Source organism: Heterocephalus glaber, unplaced genomic scaffold (genome assembly GCF_053883595.1).
Source record: "Heterocephalus glaber isolate CG9 unplaced genomic scaffold, H.glaber_assembly_v1.0 deba00001531, whole genome shotgun sequence".
Classification (NCBI taxonomy): Eukaryota; Metazoa; Chordata; class Mammalia; order Rodentia; family Bathyergidae; genus Heterocephalus; species Heterocephalus glaber.
Genome location: NW_028258329.1, coordinates 17,815,492 through 17,840,213, shown reverse-complemented (window position 1 = coordinate 17,840,213; position 24,722 = coordinate 17,815,492). Strand labels below are relative to the sequence as shown.

The window sequence follows — 24,722 nt, the reverse complement described above, 5'->3', positions numbered from 1 at the left end:
CACAGGTTTGAGCCAGGCGTGGTGATGCACACCTGTAATCCCAGCACTGAAGCAGGAGGATCCCAAATTCGAGCCCATCCTGGACAATTTAGCGATTTAGTGAGAACTTGGCTTTTTTTAAAGCCTTTTGGGGTGGGGGGGACTGGGGATGTCGCTCAGGGCGAAGGCCCTGGGTTCAATTCCCAGTACAAGAAAACAGCAGTTTCTGCTTTATTTTAAAAAATTCTTTTACTCATGTAGGGAAGCTTGGATTTGCTGTTTTCCCTCTGAAGGCTCAATAATTTTATTTGATCCGTTCTATGCAATAAATAAGAGGAACAAGAACATACACGTTGTATCACCTGTCTAAGGGACAGGAATCCAACCCCAAGAGGGGTAAAATGTCTGAGCTCTACTCGGAGCTCTAAGGGGACTGGCTGCGGCACCACAAGCCAGGATTGCCTTATTATGCAGATGAAGTCTTTCGGGCCACAGCCACCTGTGTAAATGAGTCCTTGCAGGTTTTAGATCCTGCAAGGATCTTCCTGTAGAAAGATTTCCCCTGAGCCGAAAGGGGGGATTTAAAATACAAACGCTTCTGTCTGCTTCCGCTGCTTCTTCATGTAGATAGACGTACATTTCTTTTATAAGTGGCAGCGTTTCGGAGGCATTCCTGTGACAAAGAATTTGAGGTTGTTGCGGAAATCTGAAAGATTCTTATGAATGCTGTGTATTTATTTTAATGAAAATTCTGTGTATTTATTTTAAGTGAGGTACTGATATTGCATAACAAATGAACACTTACAGCTTTATGATCACAGAAAAATTTTCAGAATTAGCGAGTTCAAATTTATCAACATATTCTTGGGACAGGAAAGCACAAGGGTGTTCTATACAATAAGCTTGCATAAAACGCTGTAGCAGGAGCCAAATGTAAAGAATGCTGCATAGAATGTAAAAAAATAGTCCGGATTGAGTAAAGGGAGACTTTATTTAAAAGGGTTATTTTGAGGGTGTGATGCAGGATGCTAAGAGTACACAATAGGAAGAACAATCCATAAAATCTACAATATCTCAAGGGTTACACAAAGAGCTGATTTGAGGGGAGAGAAAATGGGGTTGAACCCATTAAATGCCCAGCAGGGTCTCACTAAGTCACTAAGTTGTCCAGGCTTGTCACTGGGCTGGGTCTGAGAGCCTGAAACTGAAATAAGGAACTTGACCCAATCTTTTGTAGAAGAAGTGCAGGTTCGATGACTCGCATTGTGAAAAAAGAATTTTCAAGACTCTTCTGTAAGAGGCAAGTTAAGAGTTTATTAGGCAGAGATTTTAGGACACACAAAAATGGAGTGCAGGACCAGGGATTTAGCTCAGTGGCACAGTGCCTGCCTGGCAAATGGGAGCCTGGCAAGCACGAGGTCCTAAGTTTGATCCCCGGCACACACACACACACACACACACACACACACAAAGAAAGAAAGAATGAAGTGCAGGTGCTCAGAGAAATGAGGTGTGTTATTTCCTGGAACAGGGAACATTTATGCTTCTCTTGCAGGGATGGAAACCCTGGGAAACGGTGCCCCCCAAAAGTACTAGCCCATTCTATAGGCATGTGCAGGTGTTTTTTTTTAATAGAAAATTTAAACACTTTTGAATTTTCTCCACCGGCTCCTTTATTTTGGGGTCAAGTTTCTGCTCTTTATTTTCTCAATTAATCCAATTTATAGACTTTCAGTATTCCTGAGGAATTTGGGGTGTGCTAGATCTGCCAGGACCAGAGCCTAAATTTAACCAAGGAAATACTGATATGGATCACCCTGGGTAATATGGGCTGGGTCCTAGAAGCTGGAATCTTCTTAAAAGTACAATGTTTAGTTATGATTTCCTCTTTCTCTTTTATTTCTTTTATTCCACCTCAGGCTGACCTCAAACTTGTGTGGTACTCCAGCCTCCTCCTCTCAGAATGCTAGTATTACAGATGTGTACCCCTGCCGGGGCACACATCTGCTTTTTTAGGGGATGAGTCTGGTAAAAAGTGGGTGTGGGAAGTGGAAGGAACAGAAGAGATGGGTAGTAGATGAGAGCGAGCATTTTCTTCTGCTTGATCAGTGGGCCAAGCAGTTTAGTGGGTCCCATGGAGCAAAGATGGAAACGGGAAGTGGCTGTGTCTGGCTTTGACTAGATGTCACACGGGGAGTCCCAGAGGGGAATCCAGGAGTTTTATCTCAGCTGGGTGGGGGAGGGTGCTTCTTGGTAGTAAGTTGTTTCTAGAACACAAAAGCATTGGGAGGGAAGGGTTTCCAAACCCATTGCTGTTTTGTTAGAGCACAGTTTGAGGGTAAAACTCAACACTGTCAATAAGGAGAATTTTTTTTTCCATGTACCTTAAAAATGGATATGACTGGGGCCGTGGATTTAGCTCAGTGGTTCCACTGCCTGCCTCACAAGCGCAAGGTCCCAAGTTTGATCCCGGTACCAAAAAAAAAAAAAAAGATATGATTAATATCAAATCACTCTGCTATTCAGATTTCATTGCAGTTATTTGGCATATTTTATAAAGATATCAATACAACCTTTGTAACTACTTAGATTCTTTTTTTTTTAGTATGGGGGATCGAATTGGGGACCTTGTGCTTGTGAGGCAGGCAAGGCACCATTGAGCTAAATCCCTGCCCCACTACTTAGATTCTTGGTAAGAACATTATTAAGCAAAACAGTTTGAGACCCCAGTGATGATGGCCTCCATACTGCATGTCACTGGGGACAGCAGTACCCCTAATCCTGCTTCTTTAGGAAGCTACTCAGCCTACCTACCAACTCTTTATTTCTGCGGTATTGGGGAATGCATGCAGAGCCTTTGTTCTGAGCAATGTCCCCAACCCATTTCTATTTTTTTACTTTTTATTTTTTTGGTACTGGGATTGAATTTGGGACCTTGCGCTTGCGAGGCGGGTGGTGGCACCACTGAGCTAAATTCTTGGCCCCCCAACCCATTTTTAAAACTTTAAATTTTGAGACAAAGTCTCTCTAACTCACTAAGTTACCCAGAGTGGAATAGAACTTTTGATTTTCCTACCTCAGCCTTCAGATTGCGGCGATTATGATATGTGCCACCATGCCCAGCTACTTACCAGCTCTTAGAGTGAAAATAGCTCCTCTTTCAAAGGCCAGGGCTTCTCTGTAATAGAACCCTTTGGGGTGGAACCTGGTGAGGAAAGCATATGGTCAAACCCTTCCCCCAGGGACCCCACAGTTTCAATCCCGGAGCACATGAGACATCTGGAGACACGATCTGCTTTTCGAGCACGAATCCTTATGGACCATCCAGGCACTATTATGCCTGCTGTGGGCACCACTTTGAGGGCTTCGGGTGGGCTGTGGGGATCCTCATGGATCTGAGCCAGTCGTAGACCTGAAAGGGTGTATTGATCTGACCAATTTTCAGAGCAGTGGTTCTCTCAGTGTGGACCCAGAGCAGCAGCCTAGAGCTTGGCTGGGAATTTGTTGGACCTGGAGTGAGATAGCCAGGTGGGGGCCCAGTGATCTGTATTCTACCGAGCTGACTGGTTAGCAGCTGATCCTGGTGCAGGGCTGAGTTTAAGACCCCTTGAGTTAGAGGGAACGAAGCTGACAAAACTCTGGGGGCTAACTGTAAGTCAAGCAGCTTCCCTTGTGTGTGGGGTGGGGGGCGGGTACTGGGAATTGAACCCAGGTCTTTCAAACTGAGGTATTTAAACAAAATTTTTTTTTAATGTTGAGACAAGGTCTCATTAAATCGCTAAACTGCCCAGGCTGAGCTCAGACTTGCAACCCTTTTGCCTCAGCTTCCCGGAGTGCTGGGATTACAGGCCCATGCCACCACAGCTGGCTCTACTGGCACTCATGACCCCACTGTGGCTGGACTTTGGACCTACCAGGACATGGCCTGTCACCAAGACGATTGTGGCACTTGTATAGTGCCCCTAGCTTCTAAGAATTTCCAGGACTCATAGATCCAGGTTAATTTCGCACAGTATTTTAATGAAAGACCGGAAGGATTTGATCCAGGGAAATTTTACTCTCCACCCTTGCTCGCCTAACGAGCAGTTGCATCGAAGGCCCAGCAGAGGGCGCCGCATCCCCGCACATCCAGGGAAACTTGCAGTTGCGATGTGAGCGCTGGACCAGGACCGCGAAAGTCGGGTGATGGGTGAGGGTGAGGAACCCGAGGCCCTTTTTGGGCTACCTAGAAGATCACCTCACGAAGCACTAAATTGTGAATCTTGCTGAGTGACTTAGAGGCAAGCCACAAATTCTAGTCCTTGATTTCTGTGGTTTTGCGGTGGGGAGGGGGTTGGGGTGCGTTCATTCTTCCGCGAATTGCAGGGCATAGTGACCTGGGGAGGGGAAGGGTCACCCCTTAGGCGTGGCTACAACTCCACCGTGGTTCGAGGTTCCCGGGCGCCCTGACTTCCGGGAAGGGGACAGTGGGGGAGGGGGAGTCTGTGCCTGTGCAGCTCTGCATCCACGACCGACTTGTCCCAACAACCTGCCACGGTGGAGGTGACTAATTCCATCCTGCAGTTCAAGGATCCAAGGCTCAAAGACGTTAAGTGACTGGCTTAAAGTCACACACCTGTGCAGGGGTGCAGCCAAGATGGACACGTGCGTGTTTGACTTCAGAGCCAGGACTCCCTCCTCTGCGCACCAACAGGGGCCCCTGCATCCACCTCTCCAACCAGGAGCGGACCCCACTCCCCAGATGCTTGTTTCCGGAAGTAGGCTTTCTGCCCGTTTACCTGGCTCCAGCCCCAGATGCTGCCAGGAGAGACTGACTCTTGAGTCCGCTGTCCCCCTGCTCTGCTCATCCTGACATCCGGCCGTGAGGAGCAGACACCTGCTGAGCGATGCCAATTTGCAGACTTCTCAAGTGTGAATGAGATTTCTAATAGAACTGGCTGCCCACTGGCTTTGCTATGGTTAGAAGTAAAGGGAGATGTAGATCTGAAATGGGGATGGAGAGAATTTAGAGGAGGGGACGGAAAGGCAGAGGGAGCAACAGCAGGAGCCTCTGGGTAAAATGAAGGGCTTCCTAGGTTCAGAGAGGTTAAGTGCCTTTCTAAAGGTAACACAGCTGGCAAGCAGTAAGGCCAGGTGAGCTCGGCTAATGGTTGCATTTTTAGCATTCCCCAAAAGTGTACAACTCCCAGCCCAATTTAAGCTTGTGAGACGCTGTAGTGTTCTCAGCTGTGTGGGCAGAGGGAAGGTTGGGGATAGACTTGGAGAGGAATATTGAGGGCGTTTGAGTTTGCTGCTTGACAAATTGCCCTCCACCAAGGGTCTCAAGATCCGGACTTGGTGTCTACCTTAGGACAAGGTGCCCCCAGGCAGAAGCATCACCAAGAAAGGCTGGCAAATGGATTTTGGTCACTCCTGCTACCAGAGGGGGTGGCACCCAAGGCTGGTCAGAGGACAGGGCTTGCCCACCCCGCTTTCTCTCTGGGTGAGGCAGATTCCAGGGTCAAGAAGTTCCTCTCCCAGTCGCCCACTCCCTCTGGCTCAGGGGAGCATGGGGAAAGCTGCTGTCCACCTTCCTGCTGGGTCGCGTGTCCTGAGCTCATATCCCCTGGTGCCACCCACACTGTGTCTCTCTGGAGCCACCGTGCACCTGGCTGGGGAGCCCCAAGTTTGGCTGCATGGAGCCTCCCAAGGTGGGGGCCCAGCATGGCATTGGGTGGATGAGTGAGTCCCTCAGGGGGACTCTCTCCTGCCCTGAGTTGGGGTGCAGCAGGAGCCCCAGGCTCCCGGGAACAGGGGCCCCACCTCTTCCTGTCACCCTGGAGTGTGTCCTGGTGCTTGTCCTCGTCCTTGGTTCTGAGAAGTGGGTCTGAGTGCTCCCTAGGGACTACAGAAGGCACAGGGGAGAAGCCCAGAGAGGCCCTGCCCATCCTACACCGCTGAGAGGCGCTAGCACCATGCGGTAGACTGGGACTTGTTGTTGGGCACAGCGAGACAACAACAAAATCACTAGTCTTCCAGATGGGGCTGGCTGCTCGGCCTCGGTCACACCTGCTGCCCGACCGCAAGCCCCCACTTTCTCTCCCATTACCCAGCTGCACCACTGCCACCTCAGAGCTCCCAGCTCTGCTCAAGATGGGGGAGCAATGATTTTCTTACTTTCCTCTTTTTTTTCTGAAGCATTCTATTTTTTTATAATGAAAATAATGGAGAAAGCTCATGTTTGCAGGGCAGTGAATGGGAAGCTCACCTTTCTACCTTTTCTTCATGAATCACAAAGAACTGTACATTGAAGGAGGGTGGGAAACAGGAAGAGCTGGAGGTGGTCGTGTAGGGGTGGTGCCCACCTGTAATGTCGTCACTCTCGAAGGCTAAGCCTGGGCAACTTAGTGACTTAGCAAGACCTTGTTTCAAAATAAAAAGAGGGCTAGGGATGCAGCTGAGTACAAGGGTCACACATTTGATCCTCAGTTCTGCAAAAAAAAAAAAAAAAAAGCTGTAGGTAGTGGTGATCCTCCCTGCCCAGGCCCACAGTGAAAGTCCTCAGAGCCAGTGCACCACAGTTCAGAACGAAGCCCGCTGGTGGGGTCGGACCAGCAGAACAGAAAGGACAGGAAGAGGGGGGAACCCTCGCTTAGGTGTCCCCTCCCAGCAGGCAGGCACAAGGCTGGGCTCCCTGGTTAATATCCCTTACAGGCAGCACTGAGAGGAGGTGAGGCGAGGGCCCCGCTGCCTGGGCCAGCCTCTAATTGCACTGGCAGGGCACATCCGCTCCTTAATTAGCAAAAGCCGCAATATCCTGGCAGCTTGAGAGCATGGCCCTAATTGTATTTCAGCAGCAGCTGAAGGATAATTACCCTTCCCTATAGGTACTTTTAATTCTTTTGCTTTTTAATTCTGAGCTCTTCCTCTTTAGCTGACCCTCCATTCTCCCCATGCAGAGTGACAGAGAGACTCAGGGGCCATGGGGGACGATGTGCAGAAGGTTGGCAATGTCCAGCAGTCAGCCAGAGCCAGGGGACGGTCCTGTGTGGGCCTGAGGAAGCTCAAGTTGCCCTGTGCAGGATGCAAGGGTGAGGGTTCCTCCCTCCCCTGGAGGCTGAGACTCTCTGATCTGCACCTCATAGGGTGGGGGCTGGCTATGAGCTCCAAGCTGCAATGACCTGAGGTCCCCCCCTCCCTTTGGCCTATCAAGCAACACGGAGGAGTTCATTATCCTTGATTTCTTTTAAAACAAAACATAGCCCCTTGTGTCTGTCACTGGTGAGAGTGGGCTAGGGCACTGCCAGCCCTAGCTGTTGCTTCAGGGAGAAAGACCAGAGAACACAGCTCACTAAGTCAGGCGTGAGGGTTTCACAGGACAGGTTAGGACCCCAGTTGTCCTAGAGCAAGCAGGCCTTTCTAGGGTACCTTGCAGATGAATGTCAGATGGGAATGACAAGCTACAGACGTCACAGGCAGAGTTTGGAGAGAATTGCAGCAGCTCTCTGGACACCATGCTGCGGGCCTGTCCACGTGAGCAGCAGCGGCTCTAAAGCCACCAACCAAGTCACTATCCTGCTCTACGCTGTGCTCATTATTTCCTCCCAGTGCCCCACACACCTCCTGGCTTAGATTACACGCAGAGCTGGGCGAAGAGGCAGTGAAAGTGGATTGACCCGTTCACACCACATAACCCTCCTTTCTGAACCCTGCCTCTGTTTGGGGACCAATCCAACAGTGATGGACTTGAGCTGATGATGACCGTGGTTTTCTAAAATTTCTAAAATTCTTTAATTCTGGGCTCTGCCTGGGAAGATACAAATAGAAAAAATAAAGGCTGCTATAGTCCCAGAGAAACGTACCTTGAAAAAGTGACCTGCTCTCGAGCCCACAAAGTCCACTCCCCACTTCTAATTTCTTTCCTCTGAATTTACAGCTGTCCCCTTAGCAACGCTTGTTTCCATGGTTTCCTCCATGACAACGATTCCTTAACCCCTCTTCTCTTACTTCATGACAGTAATGGGTGTAGGGATCCTCAGTGTGGCTACTCCACGTAACCATGGTAACGCTTAATTGAGCCTTCGTTTATCTTTTGTGAGGAGAGCTAGGGAATATGAAGCTTTTGATTTAGAGGGGAGGCCAAGGTAGGGATGGGTCCAGGGCTAGAGCTGCCGTTCTCATGAAGGAGAGGTTAAGGGACTTGTAATGCTAGCTGGTAGCATTTAGTTCAGACCTGTGTTCAGCCTCTACTTTAAACATGACTAAGCTTTAGGGAATCAAAAGTGACAAGATGTAGTCCCTAATATTGAAGGTTTTATCATCTAGCACTGAAGCGGATGGTCCCACTGACACTGGACGTGATCCATGAAGGAAGTGTTCCTGGTAGCAACATCGTAGTCAGGTATATGTCCATCCCCTGCATCCCCTCCAGCAAACACCAAGAAAAGATTGACCAAGGGAGTCTGTACTCACGTGAAGGCATCCTGCAGGCTGCCAGGCTTATAGGAGAGTTTGTCCTAGAACAAGGGAGAATCTTTGACTCCTCTCTTAGAAATGTGGAAACCAATGCCACCATTCCTAAATTGTACTATTGATTGCAGGCAGAGAGGAAAAAAAATCCCGGACCTGCCCAACACCAACGCCATGAGGGGCTGAGATAACTTTCAACTCCAGGGGCCGCATCATCAACCTGCCACAAGCCTTCTTTGGTAGCAATAGGTCTGCCCTCACTCTGACTTAGAGGGTCACCATCTCCATCCATTCAGCTTTTCTACTTCTCACTGAAAATTCAGGCCAGAAGGAAAGCTAGGAAGAATGAAGTTGGAAAACAAACAAATCAAATAATCATAGGATAGCAAAGCTAACAGAGTGAATCCAAAATCAGCAATAACTATTCATCTCTTCTAGCTTTCCATCCTTACCCTGTAAAGTTTTCACCATATCCCTAATGGTGAGAACCAATTCTGTACTTCTAGGGGAAATCATAAAAAAACCCTGGGTCCTCAATGTGCTGATACCAATAGCCTACACTGACTTGGGGTGATCATGACATAACATAAAATGAAAAAAAATCCATAGAACAATGTATTATGCAAATTTGTTCAAGTAAACTACAAGTAGCAAGGTAGAAAAGTTCATCCTTGCCAGTCAAATGCATTCTGGATTAGCCAAAGTAAGTCTCAGATCCTGGGCCCCAGAACTCTGAGTTCTACCTTTTGCTACTGGGTAGCACTGAGGGAGATTTAATCATCCTGGCTACCCGGCTCACTCAGCTAGTCAAAAAAGGATAAATGGCATCCTCTTACTGGGTTACAAGGCATTATACACCAACCAATGAGAGAATGGTTCTTTCCTGGCCAGTAAGATCTTGCTTATATTCTCAAAAGGAAAGTAAATCCTTTGTCCATAAAGAAATGAGCAGAAAGATAATTTTTTTGTAACAAAATAACTACTATTGCTATAGGACATTATTGATGTGATCAGTGATCACTGCTCAGGAGAATTAATAAAATAAAGCATTTCTTTGAGGAAAAAAGTACAAAAACCAGAACAGCTGTCTGGTCTGGTCTGTCAGAAATTTCTATAGAAACACTTGAGAGGCATTTTAGCATAAATGCTCACCAACTATATCTAGCTGGTCCACCAAGGTCATTTTTGGCCATAAGCATACATTGAAATTATAGTGATTTAAAAAAAATATTTTATCAACAAAGGAAGGAAAAATAATATAAGGAAAGATGTTTGTGTTTGTTGGTGCAGGCACTGCAGGTGAGATATGATGGTTACTGCCTAAAATACAGACATTTTCTCCCTGTGCTCCCAAGTGATACCTCAGTTTTAAAAAAAGGGTTTTCTTTGGAAATAGAAAATTCTTGGCTCTTAATGAGAAGTATTCTGGATAAACTAATCTACAGGACATAGGTTGTTCTAGTAACTCGCTGGTGGTTTCCCCTTAAATCACTCTGAGAACGGTTCAGTTGCCTTTAAAAAACTGCGGGTAAAGTGCTTCTCTAGCCAGACGATACGAATGAACGCACGGGAGCAGGGCTGACGGGTGGAAAGTGGAGTCAATATTTGTCAATCAGGGCAAAGAGAAAACAGAGGACCAGAAGCTGGCTGCACTGTGCTTGCTGGTTGTGAAGGGGATGCTGGGAGGAAGGAGAGAGAAGAGAATCTTGAGCCAGCGGCCACTTCTTGAGGGAGATGTGTTTCTCCCTTCCTTGAGGTCTGTGGGGTGATTCAACCCAGAATTCACCTCCTCCCCCTGCGAGGGGTCCTTGGGGCCTGTGATTGCTAAGACTCTCTTCAGAGTAGATAGATACCCTTGGATGAGAGTCCTGCCTCCCTCTCGTTCTCCCACGAGGAGCAAACATATTTTTCTCATTTAAAAGAGGGGGAAAGGGAAGAGAGAAAATGGGGAGAGATCAGCGCCTCCAGTATAAAGGAATAAGTGTGTGCGCGTTGAGGGGGGCAAAAACTGTAAATCTTGAAGAAATGGCAGGGTAGGTTACTATTACTTCTAAAGCAAGTGTTGGGGGGTGGGGGGTGGGAAGGATTGAGGGGAAATTGCCCCGTGCCTTGATTTAAAAGGAAAAATTCCTCTTCCAGGATTTCCCCAGGTAGTGGGGGAGGATTCCTTGGGAGGGTGGTGATTTCCACCCAGCCTGGGGAAGGCAAGGGCTCCCAAGGCACATTTTAAAGAGTCATGGTGCTCATGGGTAATCAGTAGCCAAAGCCCCTCCATTCACTGTAACCAAGGCAACAGGAGGCTGGGGCTGCGGCTGGTTGCCCAGCAACCACGCATTGCTGAGTTTTGTCCGCTCCTCTCCTCTTCCCCTCCTCTGTTAGCCCTTTTGTGGTAGATTCTCCCCCTTCGGGGCTTTTTGCCCCCCTTCCTGGCAAAACAATCTCCTCCGCTGCTCGTACAAAGGGCACTTTGGGTGTCTGGATAAAAAAACGTGTAACTTGATGTTCATTGGACAGATTTTTTTTCTTACCCCTAAGGGTGAGGACCTAGAAAAAATGTGCTTCTCCCCTCGGCTTCACTATCTTCTCTCTCCACCCCAACGCTTTTTCCTTCATTCACTTTTAGTAGGGCTACGGAGATTGTGGAGCGGGAAGGGGCGGGCGAGAGAGAGGCTGTGGCGATTTTCCAAAGATCTCCAAGGCCAGGGACACAATAGACGCTGCGCGTTCCTGGCCCCTACGAGCCCCGCTGAGCGTGCGCGTCTTGTCCGGGCGCCGGCCGGCACTGAGCACTAAGTTTTCCCGCTGGACGTACTAAGAGGAGACAGAACGCCCGCCAAGAAACCGACACCCAGACCCCTGGAGAAGGTGGGTCCCTCCTTCTGCAAACCCGTCTCACCTCAGGCACTCCTCTGCGCGGCGTCCCAGGGATCGTCCCGCGCTCAGCGGGCAGGGCGCTGTCCAGCTTCTGGTGCTGAAGCTAGAAGCTCGGATTTGCCGGGGAGGGGCTCCAGAGACCTGACCGCGGGATTCTGACCGCTAGGCAAGGACCCGGCGGATGGAAAGGCGAGACTAGCACGCACCTGCGCTAGATGTTCGTTTTCAGTAGACAGGGCTTCCGCCTCTCCATTGCCCTCCCGGGTTAGTGAGTTATTTGCCGCTATCTCAGTGGGTAGGAAGAGGGGCCCTGAACACTGAGATGATTACTCAATTGCGTCTGGGAGCTTCCCACATTTCCCCGTCGGTGCTGGGCTCTCGGGATATTGGCAAGCAGAGTCTCGGGGCTCTTGGCGCGCCGATCGGTTTGGGGCTCTTCTCTGGGTGCAACAGGTCTGTTGAACCTGGAACCGAGAGGGGAGCAGCCGAGGTGACGTGGAGGGGCGGAGGGGCTGGGGGAGGCTGGTTTCCAAGAGCCGCACTCCCGAGGTTGGGGAGCGCGTGCCCGTCTCCCCGCAGAGCGAGACGCCCGCGGCTGGATGCAAACCAGAGGTCCCTACAACTCCGGCTGGCGAACCGCAGGTGGGAGCTCTCGGCTGCCAGGCTCCGGACAGGCCCCCCAGCTCACCCCACTTCAGCTTCGTGGCCGCAAGAGGTAACCTTTCGCAAAGCCAAGCCCGGGGGCCCCTTGACTAACCTGGAAAGGGCCCGGGCAGGGACTTGGTCACCATGGCCGGAGAGGAAAATTGATTGCTTGCTGTCCACTTCTTTCTGGAAAAAAGTCCCCTCCTACCCTGCCGCTCAAGCTGCAGAGCAAGGGCGCGGGGAGGAGGATGAGGAGGGAGGAAGCCTTTTGGGGAATACTTGCCTCTCCCTGGCTGTCTGTCCGGTCCGCAGCCGCCAGAGTGGGAGACAGGTCTGTAGTTCCGACAAGGTCCGCTCCAGTGTCGACGCGGTGGACACGGCTGCGGGGGCCAGGGGACAACAGCTGCTTTAAAGCCGGGAGCAACCCACAGGTGGCCTGTCAGGGAAACGGACGTCCGTGACGTCATCCTGAAGGCAAGCAAGGGGGGGGGGGTCGCCGCGCTTCACATCAAAAGTCCCCTGTGACCATGGCAACAGGTTCTGGGGGTCCAAGCTTCAGCAGACTGCAGCCTACTTCTCCCTCCCCTTGTGATTCTGCGCTCCGCTGGGCTGGGGTCAGGCCGTCAGGCTGAATCGAGCTGCGTCCGCTCCAGAGGAAGTACCATAGCTACCCCTAGGGCCACCTTTAGGTCCCCGTGCGTGTTCCACCACCCAGGCTGGTTGGTGAGAGCCAGAGAGGGGCTGCCAGGTCCAAAGGAAGCGGCTGGAAGAGACTTTAGACTCCCACAGGGCGATGGTGCAGAATCTTTGACTTCCACAGGGACCTTTCCTGTTCTTCCACCAGCCACCTTCACAGGCCAGACGTGGCTCACTTCCGGAGAGCGTACCCCACTCCTGCACCACTGCGGTGCCACAACTTGCACTCCAAGAGCCACCTGGCCCGATCCTCACCTGTCAGGGTGGACAGACCGAGTCTCTAAAGCTCCCCCATAGCTTCAGAAAACTCACAACCTGGCCAGAAAATAACAAACCCGCCGCCACTGACCGAGCACACATTTCGGGGATTGCCAACGGCTAGCCAGCAAAACAAATGAGACACAAGGGTGTTTTCTTGACCTCCCAGTGTTTTAAATTTTGAAATGCTTGTTGACAAGATGGAGATTTTAAAAGGAAATCTGAGTTTTGCGTGTCCCTTGAGCAGGGGGCAGGTGTGCTGCATGCCTTAGAGAAGCCCTGAAACCTACAGAAAGGGCTGGGGTCCAGGCCTGCTTTTCTTTTTTTACCCATGTCACCAGCTATTTGTTATTATCCTTTTTCTTTTTTCCTTTTATTCTTTCGATGAAAAAGAATGAAAGTGAAAAAATAGTTTTTTGTCTTTATCTCACCTGTAAGCGTCCCAGTTTTTGCCCCCCTGATTTCCCACATTGGTCAGCAAAAGCTGCCATGGTTTTTCTTAGAAGCGGTTCTTAACACACTGCTGGCTGTTGTCACACAGGTCCAACTGGCCTGACAGACTTCCATGTTGCCCACATCCTGACAACAGAGGCAGCAGGACACTTCCTCCTACGAGGCAGGATTTTGATTTGTTTTGTTTCTATTTGGGGGTTTTAAAGTATGCAGGTATTTGGAAACACTTAAAAACCAAGTTTTTCATTTATTACGTAGATATTTGGTCACACAGAACTTTTTTTGTTTTTAATTCTGGAGATGGAATCCAAGACCTCTTTAAATTTAAGGAATAATATCTCATTTATAAGTATATGGAAAAGTAGGGCTGTAGCTCAGTGGTAGCATGCATGAGGCCCTGGTTTCAAATCCAACACACACATACACACACACACTAAAATAAATGGAGAAATGGGAAGAAGAAAGAAAATTTGAAGCACTCTCAGACTCACCTTTTGTCATGCAAACCTAGCAGTGTTTTATAAATTCTGATTAGTAGAGTAAATACAGCCATGAAAAATTTGAACACAATGAAACAATATTCAAATAAAAACCACCTTCAAAACCAGGGACACATAGTTGCATCTCACACATTCTCTCTCACTCTGTCACAATTATAAGGACAGTCATTAAATGGGTATTTGGATATGTGCAACATATATGCTTCCCTTAGCAGAAGAGCTCCCAACACCCTGCAAGCAGAAACAGGCTTTTATTTTCATTTACATACTTGCTGTCCTAGCCCAGTGTCTGGGAATTTTGATTGCAAGCAAAGGCAACTTTGTAGCTCAGTAGTAAGTAGTTCAGTCAATTTGGATCTATTCTAAATCTTGTCCAATGTGGACTGTTTCTGGCCTATTCAGGAAAATTAGAGCAGGGAGAAAAATTCTACCACATCACACTTTTTGTGAGAAACTGTTAGGCAGTGCTGGCGAACCTACGGCATGCACGCTGCACCTGGCACACAGAGTCCTCTTTGTCAGCATGCAATCCAAGTCGCCCCAGCAGCAGAGCATCAGATAACACTTGTCTTTTCTAAACTGAAAACCTCAGTATTCGGGTTTAACTGCAGTGTTGGTACTTTGTGATAAAGAAGCAGGTTTGGGGATGTAGTTTGGGGACATGGTCTCTGCCATCTCTGCTGTTAGGTTTCTGGGTGGAGTTCTCCAATTCTTCGTCTTGCTGATTTGATCCTTAACACAGTGTACCTCTGCTGGAGCCATTTCGTTTGTAAGTTTAAGAGCTCTAGGCTGTAGATGAAATGAGAGAACAATAGTAATCATCTATCCATTATCTTAAAAAGACACTTGATACTTCACCAAGCATTTCACATGGTATAGCTGCCTTGATAGCAGAGCTGCCTGTTCAATAGAAGAAGAAGCAGAACTCTCACTGTTTAATTCACTTGAGTTACCAGGGCTTTTTATGCTAAAAAGACCCATTGTCTCTCTTGCATGAATTATCAAAATTACATAGTCAATAGTTAAGAAAGTTAAACCGACAATTTACAAAAATGGGAAAACAACTGGTATATATTTGGAAATGTTTTGTCCTTTATTTAAAATAGAAATGTGAATTATTCAGAATAGGGTACCAATTTCTCCATACTGAATTTAAAAATAAATCCATTTCCCAATTCTGGAGAGGGTGTGGTGAAATACCTTGTGGCAGTTAAAAATTTGTTGAATCTATTGGAATGCAATTTTGTAAGGTATATAAAGAATCATAAACATGTTCATGCCGTTTGAGCCAATTCTTCTTTCTGAATATTCTAATAAAATAATCCTAAATACAGGAAATACTACAAATGTGAAGGTGTACATTGTAGTATTGCTTAAAAAATTTTAAAGGGAAAACAATGTAAATATTCATGTATGAGGGGCTGGAACATCAACCACTGAATGGATGGAATGTTCTATCAACTTTAATGCCTATATATATGCTGAAACATGAGCAGAGAAAATACTCGTGATATACTATCAAGGAAGGAAATAAGCAGAATGTAAATTTGCCTCTACAGTTATGGTTAAAGTAATGGCTTAAAAAGCATGCATAGCTCTAGGGATACAGCTCAGTGGTAGAACATGTGCTTAACATAAGCAAGGCCCTGGGTTCCATACTAGCACGGTAAAAGGGGGGGGCATGCATATAAAAAGTAGAACAGAGGTATATCAAAGTGTGATGAAGTTTTTATAGGTGAATTTCAATTTTTTTATCATGTACCTCAAATTTTCTGAAATATAATATAGTTTTTGTAATTAAAATGGAGTATGATAGAAATATAAGAGTGGGTGGTATTTATTAGGCATCTATTATTTATCTAGCACTGTTCAGATGGGCAAAATTAGGACAAGTGTGGAGACTGGCCCTCAGACCCACACAGGCTGTTTCAGATCTTGCCTAGGGTATTTGGTGACCGTGAGATGGTTTGGCTGTATCAATAAAGAGCTGATGAGAAACATTTGGTTGTTGGTCAACTCAGATATATCATCAGCGCAGCTGGCCTCGTACTTCTCTCCAATGAGCTTGTTCTGTTCCTGGCATCTACTTCCTGACCATATTTCCTTCCAAACCTGAAATAATATGATGATAATCTTAATAATAATATTTCCCTTATATTTTTAATAGTAATACTTCACATTTTTGATGCTCCCCAGTTTGTTCCAATTTCTATTTTTTATTGGTACATTTGTAGTAGATAATGATTACATTCCTTGAGGAACTTGTTACATGTACATGACACACCTGGATTCTTTTTCACCCCTTCAACCTTCTCTCCCTCCCCATCCCTCCATGTCTTGGTCCCTTTCCTATTTGCAAAAGATCTATTTCCCTACAATGCTTTATATACCTTTACATCAATTTTAAAAAGTCCAACTTAACTGTTGCATCATTTAATTATCACAAAAACCTTGGGAGGGCAGCTATTACTTGCTCCAGTTGTATTTAACCTCTGGTTAAGTAACTCCTAGAAACCTACAGCTGATAAGTTTTAGATCCATCTGTGATTTGACTTCTAGACATTCTCTCTTCACCGGAAAGTGGCAGTTTAACTATGGGTAATCATTCTTCTTTGGATTAGAATTTAAATTGGAGGCTGTTAGTTGGCTTTGTGTTACTATAACAAATACCTGAGCTAATTGACTTAAAAGAGAAAAAGTTTATTTTGCCTCACAGTTCCAGAGAATCCAGTCCACCATTGGTTGGTCCCTTGCTTTTGGGTTGTGGTGAGGCAGCACATCATGGCAGGAGTGTATGAGGGAGCAATGCTGTTCAAAGCTGTGGTTGGGAAACAAAGCCAGAGGAAGAGTGGCTGGGATATCAACATCTCCTTCAAGGTGTACCCCCAATAACCCAAGACCTCCCACTTGGCCCCACCTCTTAAAGCTTCTCACCACCTCCCAATGGTGCCAAGCTGGGGACCAAGCCTTTTACAAATGAGCCTTTAGGGGACATTCCAGTTCCAAACTATAGCAGAGACCAGATTGGCAGCTCAGCTGACTTTACTGCTATCACCATTGGCCACATGATGATAATTCTGGGCACAGCCAGTTTCTCCAGTATTTTCATCATTAATTCCTTGTAATGTACAAACCTGGACCAGATGTCAAGATTCTGTGAGGGGGGATAGGGATGCAGCTCAGTAGAGCACTTGTGTAACATGCATAATACCCTGGGTTCCATCCTCAACATTGAAAAAAATTTTTTTTTAAAGATTCGGTGAGGATCAGATATTCTGCCTGTGTTCCTGAGCTTCTAGATGGGTTAACATTTCCAAATGTATATTTTCTGAAAAGGAAATTGGTCCACAGCTGTTGAGAGACTTCATTGCTACAGATGGCTAAAGAGTCACTGGTCTCATGCCAACATCTCATATCCCAAGTGTGGAACCAGAACAATATGAGGAACACAGTCGGCATACACATTTACCACGTATGCTGGGAATCCCGGGAGATGGGGAATCTCTCTTCCTTCATCTCACTTCAGTAGCAAATATTTCTCAATCCTTGCCTGTTTCCAAAGAGAGTTTTAATTTTTTATTTCAAGAGCTAAACTAGCCTGTGGTGGAAGTCATTAGAGCAGAAGATCAGATAAAATGTTCTTTAAAAAGAAAATGTAATATTGGCAATAGTGACACCAGTTCAGAAAGGAGCTATTTTAGAATTTAGACTAAACTTGTCTTTGGAAGATTTAAAATGCAATAATGGAGAATTACATACATACATATATATATATATGGTTAGGGTATTTTTGATAGTCTAGATACCTAGGCAATTCTAAAAGTGATGCAGGTTGTTCTTCAATAATATAATCATCTTAAGAAATGGGAAATTTATCATTTGCTCCAAGTATGAAAAATCATTTATCTTGTACAATAAAAAGTTAAAAATTTATCATCACTTTCATTTAGCTTTTTATGTCTGTACACTTAAGCCATTGTATGTCTGTACACTCATGCTCATAGCACCGCTGCTTACAGTAACCAAAATATGGATGCAAGCACTTTCAGCCATCTGATCTTTGACAAAGGGGCCAAAAACATGCTGGGGGAAGGACAGCCTCATTAACAAATGGTGCTGGGAAAACTGTTTATCCACATGCATAAGAACGAATCTAGACCCATATCTCTTTCCCTGTACTAAAATAAAATAAAAATGGATCAAAGACCTAGATATAAAAACAGAAACACTGGGTCTGCAGGAAGATAACCTAGGTAAAATTCTTGAAGATATAAATATAGGCAGGACTTTTAAACAGAATCTCAACTGCATAAGAAATAATATCAAGAATTAATAATGGGATTATACCAAATTTAACAATTTCTGCACAGCAAATGAAACAACCAACAGAGTGAAGAGATAAATTACTGAATGGGAAAACATTTTTGCCATCTATTCCTTGGACAGAGAACTAATATCTAGAATATATAAAGAGCTCCAAAAAATTTACCCTCTCAAATAAAAGACTCAGTAAAAAAATGGGCAATTGAAATAAATCACCATTTCTTAAAAGAAGAAGTACAAATGCCCAGTAAGTACATAAAAAATGTTCAGCATCTCTGGCCATTGGAGAAATGCAAATCAAAGCGACACTGAGATTCCATCTTATTCCAAGAAGAACTCAAGGACTCAGAAAACAACTAATACTAGCGAGATTGTGGAGGAAAAAGTACTCTTCTACACTGTTGATGGGAATGTAAACTAGTGCAATTGCTATGGAAATCAGTAGGAAGATTCCTCAAAAAACTAAAAATAGAAATTCCATTTGACTAGATGTACCCTTTCTAGGTATCTTCACAAAAAAGTTAAAGACATTATATTTTAGTGATGTATGCATACCCACATTTATAGCAGCACAACTCATAATAGCTATATCATGGAAACAGCCTATATGTCCATCAACAGATGAATAGATAAGAAAATATGCTATATATACACAATCAAGTATTACTCTGCCATAAAGAAGGATAAATCTGAGTGATTAATAGGCAAATAGACTGATCTTGAGACCATAATGCTAAGTAAATAAATCAGACACAGAAGATTAAATATCACATGGTTTTTCTTGCATGAAAAAACCCAAAATATGGATAATTTAAAGAGCTAAATAAAAGAGATGATAAGAAACAGGGAGATAGAGTTTTGGAGATGGGAAGGGGATGTGGGGAAGGAAGGAGAGGGGAAGAAGGGGAAAGGAAGAAGAAATAAAAATGATTCAAATGTGATATGTATATGTACCAACTCCCCAAGAGAAAAGTAATTATTAAATATTGCAAGCAAATACCAACAAAAATAAATAGCCAAAATATGGACACAATCCAAGTATCCATTAATGGATACATAGATAAACAGACTGTGGCCTATACATATGATGGAATATTATTTAACCTTACAATGGAAGAAAATTCAGACATATGCTGCAACAGTGACAAACCCAGAGGACGTTGTGCTGAGTGAAACACGCTGGTCACAAAAAGACAAATACTGTATGATTCCACTCACGTGAGGTACTTAAGAGTCAGCAAATGCACAGTGACACAAAGTGGAATGTGGTGCTAGAGGCTTAGGGGCTGCAGAGCTTCAGTTTTGCAGGATGAAAAGAGTTCTGGGTCTGGATGGTGCATGATAGTAACAAAGACACGAATGCACTCCATGCCACTTAAAACGGTCAGTTTTACGCTACATGTATTTTGCCACAATAAGAAAATAAAAAAGAGGTGATTACAATGAGAATGTAATGAGTTGTCCTATTCAGAAACGAATATACTAAAAACTCAGGTCAAAAGCTAATGGTTGCTTCATTTTAAACAGCACTTCTTTCCACAAGAATTTGTTGAGTGGATGATATACGCCAGACACCCTACTAGACCCTTAAACACAAAGATGAATGAGACACACTGGGGACTGACTTCAGGCATCGTGGTAGAGTGAGCTGGTCCAGACCTCTTTTTCCTGCAGTAAACACAAATAGTAAATAGTGGACGAAATGTAACAACAAACAAAAATATTTATTCAAGCTCACAGCAATATGAGAAATCCTTTGGTGCAACAGATTAGGACAGAATGGACCCTTGGTGGAAATGGTGAGCACAGAGCTGATGTCCTGGGCGTTCAGTGGGATAGTGGACCTGAGATAAGGCCCTGCAAGCCCTGGCTTAGATTTTAGCTTAGGGACAGGGTAGGTGGTCAAAAGCTAAGAAGTCAAGAAGCAGGAACAAAGGTGCCAACATTGAGCTGAGAAATGGCTGGGAAAGGCTGCTTCCTCAAGGAAAAGTAAGCACAATTCCATCCATGGACTCAGAAACAGCAAGGAGGACTTCTAATAACTCAGGCCCTGGATGTGAACTATGTTAGAGTTTCCCTGGAGGAAGTTAAACTTTGAGATATAACATAGCCTTAATGCATATGTTAAGATGGGTATGGGGTGCATGCCTGTAATCCCAGCAGACTGGGGGGCTGGGGAAGAGGATGGCAAGTTCAAGCCCAGCCTGGGCAATTTAAGTAGCCTAGTGAGATCCTATCTCAAAATAAGAAAGGACTAGAGACGTAGCTCAGTGTAAAGGGCTTCGGTACAATCCCCAGTATTGTCAAAAAAATTACAAAGAGAAAGAAAGAAAGGAAGAAAAATAAAAAACAAAGCACCTCATACAAAATACGGGAAATAAATATACAGGCCAATCTATTTAGAAACATAGATGTAAAAAAAAAAAACAGAAACATAGATGTAAATAATACTAAACAAAATTTTATTGAGCCAAACTCACGAAATATAAGCAGATAAGGCTTCTCCTAGGAAAGTAAGAATTTTTAACATTTGGTAATCTTAATTTATGTAAATTAATTCAAATTTAATACTTAAAAGGGAAAGCAATCTTATGAATGCTGGGCAAATGTAGACAGCATTTGATAAGATTCAATATTGATTTAAGATAAAACCTTTCTCTAAGTTGGAATGAAAGGAAATTGCCTTTCCTTAATAAAGGGTATTTGTTCACAGCTAGCATTACACTTAACACTAAAATATGAGAAGCATTCTTTCTGAGGTCAGAAGTGTGAATGCTTGTAGCAAAATAATATATTAGACCTTGAAGACATCAAATTGTCCTTACTTCAGATAATAGAATTATGTTATAGAACATGTAAGAGAATATACAAATATTATGAGCCTTTTTGGTATAGTATCAGTGTATTAATAGCACAATTGAAAAAAAATCAGTGAAATTCCAAAGTTGGCTCTTTGGAAAGATCATCTAATTATAATCCTCTAGATAGATTAAGAAAAAAAAAGAGAAGATTCACTTGTTATAATCAAGTGTAAAAGAGGAGAAAAAAAGAGTAAAAGAGGAAAGGTTACTACCAACCTGACAAAATTAAAAATTATAAAAGTACTACGATCAATCATACACAAACAAATTTGATAAACTAGGTGAAACTAGCAAATTCTTGAGAATACACATATTGCTAAAACTAATTCAGGAAGAAATACAAAAACTAAACATCATAACAAGTAAAGAGGTTGAATCAGTAGTCAAAAAACTTCCCACAAAGAAAAGCATAAGGCCAGGAGTCTTCATTGTTGAATTCTACCTAATATTTAAAGAATTAAAACCAATTCTTTATAAACTCTTTCTAAAAATAAAGGAGGAGAAAGCACTTCCAAACTCATTCTCTGAGTATCAAAACCCCCATATCAAAACCCTATCACATGAATCAAAACCCTATCACAAGAAAAAAAACCCCATGTATCAAAACCCTATCACAAGAGAAAAAAAAAACCTACAAGCCAATCAGTAACACTTATGAATATACAACCTCAACAAAATACTGGAAAAGCAAATCCAGAAGTATATTAAAAGTATGATCAAAAGGGCTTTGCTTCAGGAATGTAGGATTGATTTAAAATATAGAAATCCATAATCCATCAATAAAACAGCCCATATTTAATAGAAGAAAGGACAAAATCCAGTTAATTCTACAGAAAGAAAAACTTTTTGAAAAAATCTAATACATTTTTGTGATTTAAAAATAAAGCCCTTAAGTTAAGATAAGAAAATTTCTTCAAATTAGTAAAAGGCTTCTACTCAAAATCACAACTAAGCTAGTTGTGGCGAACACCTGTAATCCCAGGTACTCTGGGGGCTGAGGCAGAAGGACTGCAAGTTTGAGGCTAACCTGGACAACTTAGTGAGACCTTGTCTTGAAATTAAAAAGAAAAACTTTTTCTAAAATAGGGCTAGTTTTATAGCTTGATGGTAGAGCAGTTCTCAGTTCAATCTGCACTACCACAAAAGAAACACAGACACACACCAAAAATGTTTTTAAACTTCCCCCAAGCAAAAAACAATACAAAACCCACAAAAAACATCATACTTAATGGAAAGACAAAGTTTTCCTTCTTAGATCAGGAACAAAAAGAGAATATTTATTGTCATACTTCTAGTCAACATTATACTGCAAGTTTTACCCAGGGCTATCAGTCAAGAAAAATAAATAAAAAGGATTGGAAAGGAAGAAGTGACTGCTTAGGAGTATAGCGTTTCTTTCTGGGGTGATGAAAATTACTGGAATTAGTAGCATTGTTTGTATAACCTTGTGACTATAATAAAACCCACTGAGCTGCATACTTTCTAAATGGTGAATTTTACGGTGTATGAATTATTTCTCAGTTGCAAAAATTAATAGCACTCCTGAGCAACACCTAATTTAAAAAGACAGCTTGTTAAATGAACTTGAAATAACAAGGAAAACTCTTAGGTACCCAGGAATAACTTTAATAATACTATTCATTGTGACCTTAATAAATGGAGAAAAGTTGCATTTTTGTGGATTGTGGCAATGGTATTACAAATGGTGATTTTCCTAAATTAATTTATACAAACTGGGGTATTTTTTGTGTGTTAACTTGACAAGTTGACTTAAAATTTAATATGAGGTTAAGGACCCAAGAATAGCCAAGAGAATTAAGAAAAGTAAGGAGGGAGATATCTCTTTACTAAAAATCAAAGCTTATCATAAAGCTGGAGTAATCATGCAAACATATACTTTTTAAAAAAAAGGGAACATTTTTTAAATGTTAAAATCTCTACATTGAAGATTTAGGGGAAAGAGAAGCAGACAGAATATGAGATAAATTCCTAGTTGCTATCATATGAAGTCTGTAGAAACTGGCTAAAATTAGTGATTCAAAGAGAGTAATACTTACAGATGCTATAAAACATAGACATGTATAAATCCTAGAGAAACAGCTTAAAAAAGGATTTAAAAAAGGATTGCATCTGGGAAGGGGTTAGTGTGAAGGTGTAGGGTGAAGAATTGCTGTACTTGACTTTAAACTTTTAATATAATCTGATGTGCTGAAACTACACATACATATTTACATAAAAAAATATTTTTAAAGCACCTTAAAATTTCTGGCAAATAGTATGTGATTAATAGTAGGAATAGCAAATGATCATGTTACTTTTATGTCTTGTTTTTTCTCTGCCTGAGGAAAACATAAAGTGAAATCACCCAGTGTGTCTGCAATAGCATCAACCCAACATTGTTCCATTTCTGTTTTTCGAGCCCAATCTATGGAATAGAGAGAGGCCATTTATAGTTATCAATATGTTCAGTTTAACTTACTGTACTAAATAGGCAGTATATTCATGGGATGTAAATTCAAAGCAATATAAAACCGCATCCAGTAAAGACTAGTTTTCACTTCACCCCACCCACCTCATTCTACTCCTTTACCTACCTATCTTACTAGTTAACCAATCCCTCCTGTTAGTTTCTTGTATTATTCTTCCATTGTTTCTTTATAAAAATACAAACAAATAAAAGTATATACTCCAATAGATGAGGGCTCTTACCTCATATTTTCCAGAGATCTTTTCTTACAAGGACCTATAAAGCATTCTTGCTTTTTCAATCACATGCGTCTTTTTATGGTAGATTTGTCACAATTTATTTAATTATCCTCAACTTACAGGTTCGTTTCCAACCTTTTACGAATGTAAACAATAGTATGATAAATAACTTATACATACTTTATAATTTATTTTTGTGAAAAGAATTTTTTTGTTAGGAACATTTGTTTTCTGCCTGAAGAGTAAAATTTAAAATAATAAAACTATTTTATTTCCTGCCATTTCTAGTCATCATTTCACTATTAAATCCATTTTTCGTCATTGTTTCAGTACTAAATCATTGGTCTTTCTAAATATTTTCTCACTGCTGTCAATTTAAAATGATTCAGTGTTGAAACATCCAAAAACAAGTTACAAAAAGACTCATAAACAATAAGGAGAACATAAGAAGTAAAACATAGATAATACTACTAATACATATTGTTATGGCCAGGGATTTAGTTCAGTGGCACCAAGCCTGCCTTGAAAGCACAAGTTCCCGAGTTCAATCCCCGGTACCGAACAAACAAAGAATACATATTGTTATGGGTGAATGCAGATGTGGTAAGTGTTTAATAAATGGGGACAGGAGAATAGTTGTGGACTTTGGATAGTAATCACCTCTAACAAGACAGGGAGGAGATAGGGTGGCTATAACTGCATTGCATTATTTCATTTCTTCTTAAAAGATATCTGGGGTGTGTAATAACAGCTGTTAAAACTAGGAGTAGACAAATGGCTACCTTTTATACTTTCTGTACTTTAAACATTCTTGCAATATTTAATAATTTATTTTACAAAGTAGACACAGTCTCTGTCCAAATTTGCTTGATGGTAGAAAGTGGTATATGACCTTGGGGAGCCCTTTGACCTTGGTTTCACAGGTCGTCAAAAGGGGACGGTCATCCTTAGTTTTCTGTTTGATAGGGTTTAGGTGACG

At 43.3% G+C, this 24,722-nt stretch overlaps 1 protein-coding gene and 1 long non-coding RNA gene across 15 annotated transcripts in view; one reads left to right on the top strand and one right to left on the bottom strand.

Moving 5' to 3' along the window:
- Nucleotides 1-951: 951 nt before the first annotated feature.
- On the bottom strand, nucleotides 952-12,390 carry LOC110350745 (uncharacterized). Of its 12 annotated transcripts, none has more exons than XR_015441751.1 (6): nucleotides 12,059-12,390; nucleotides 11,324-11,765; nucleotides 8,431-8,763; nucleotides 6,324-6,449; nucleotides 2,364-4,962; nucleotides 952-2,246 (listed from the first exon to the last, which is right to left on the bottom strand). It is a non-coding gene; the product is annotated as an uncharacterized LOC110350745 (long non-coding RNA). The 12 variants fall into 12 exon arrangements; XR_015441754.1 differs by having other exon boundaries at nucleotides 952-1,270; XR_015441755.1 differs by having other exon boundaries at nucleotides 3,111-4,962.
- Det1 (DET1 partner of COP1 E3 ubiquitin ligase) overlaps nucleotides 11,914-24,722 on the top strand; it is a 49,214-nt gene continuing 36,405 nt past the window's right edge. The window contains exon 1 of one of the 3 annotated variants that reach the window (XM_021264798.2): nucleotides 11,914-12,016. The gene's annotated coding sequence lies outside the window, so the exon portion shown is untranslated. The remainder of the gene's footprint in view (nucleotides 12,017-24,722) is intronic. The other 2 variants (XM_021264799.2, XM_021264800.2) reach the window with 2 other exon arrangements.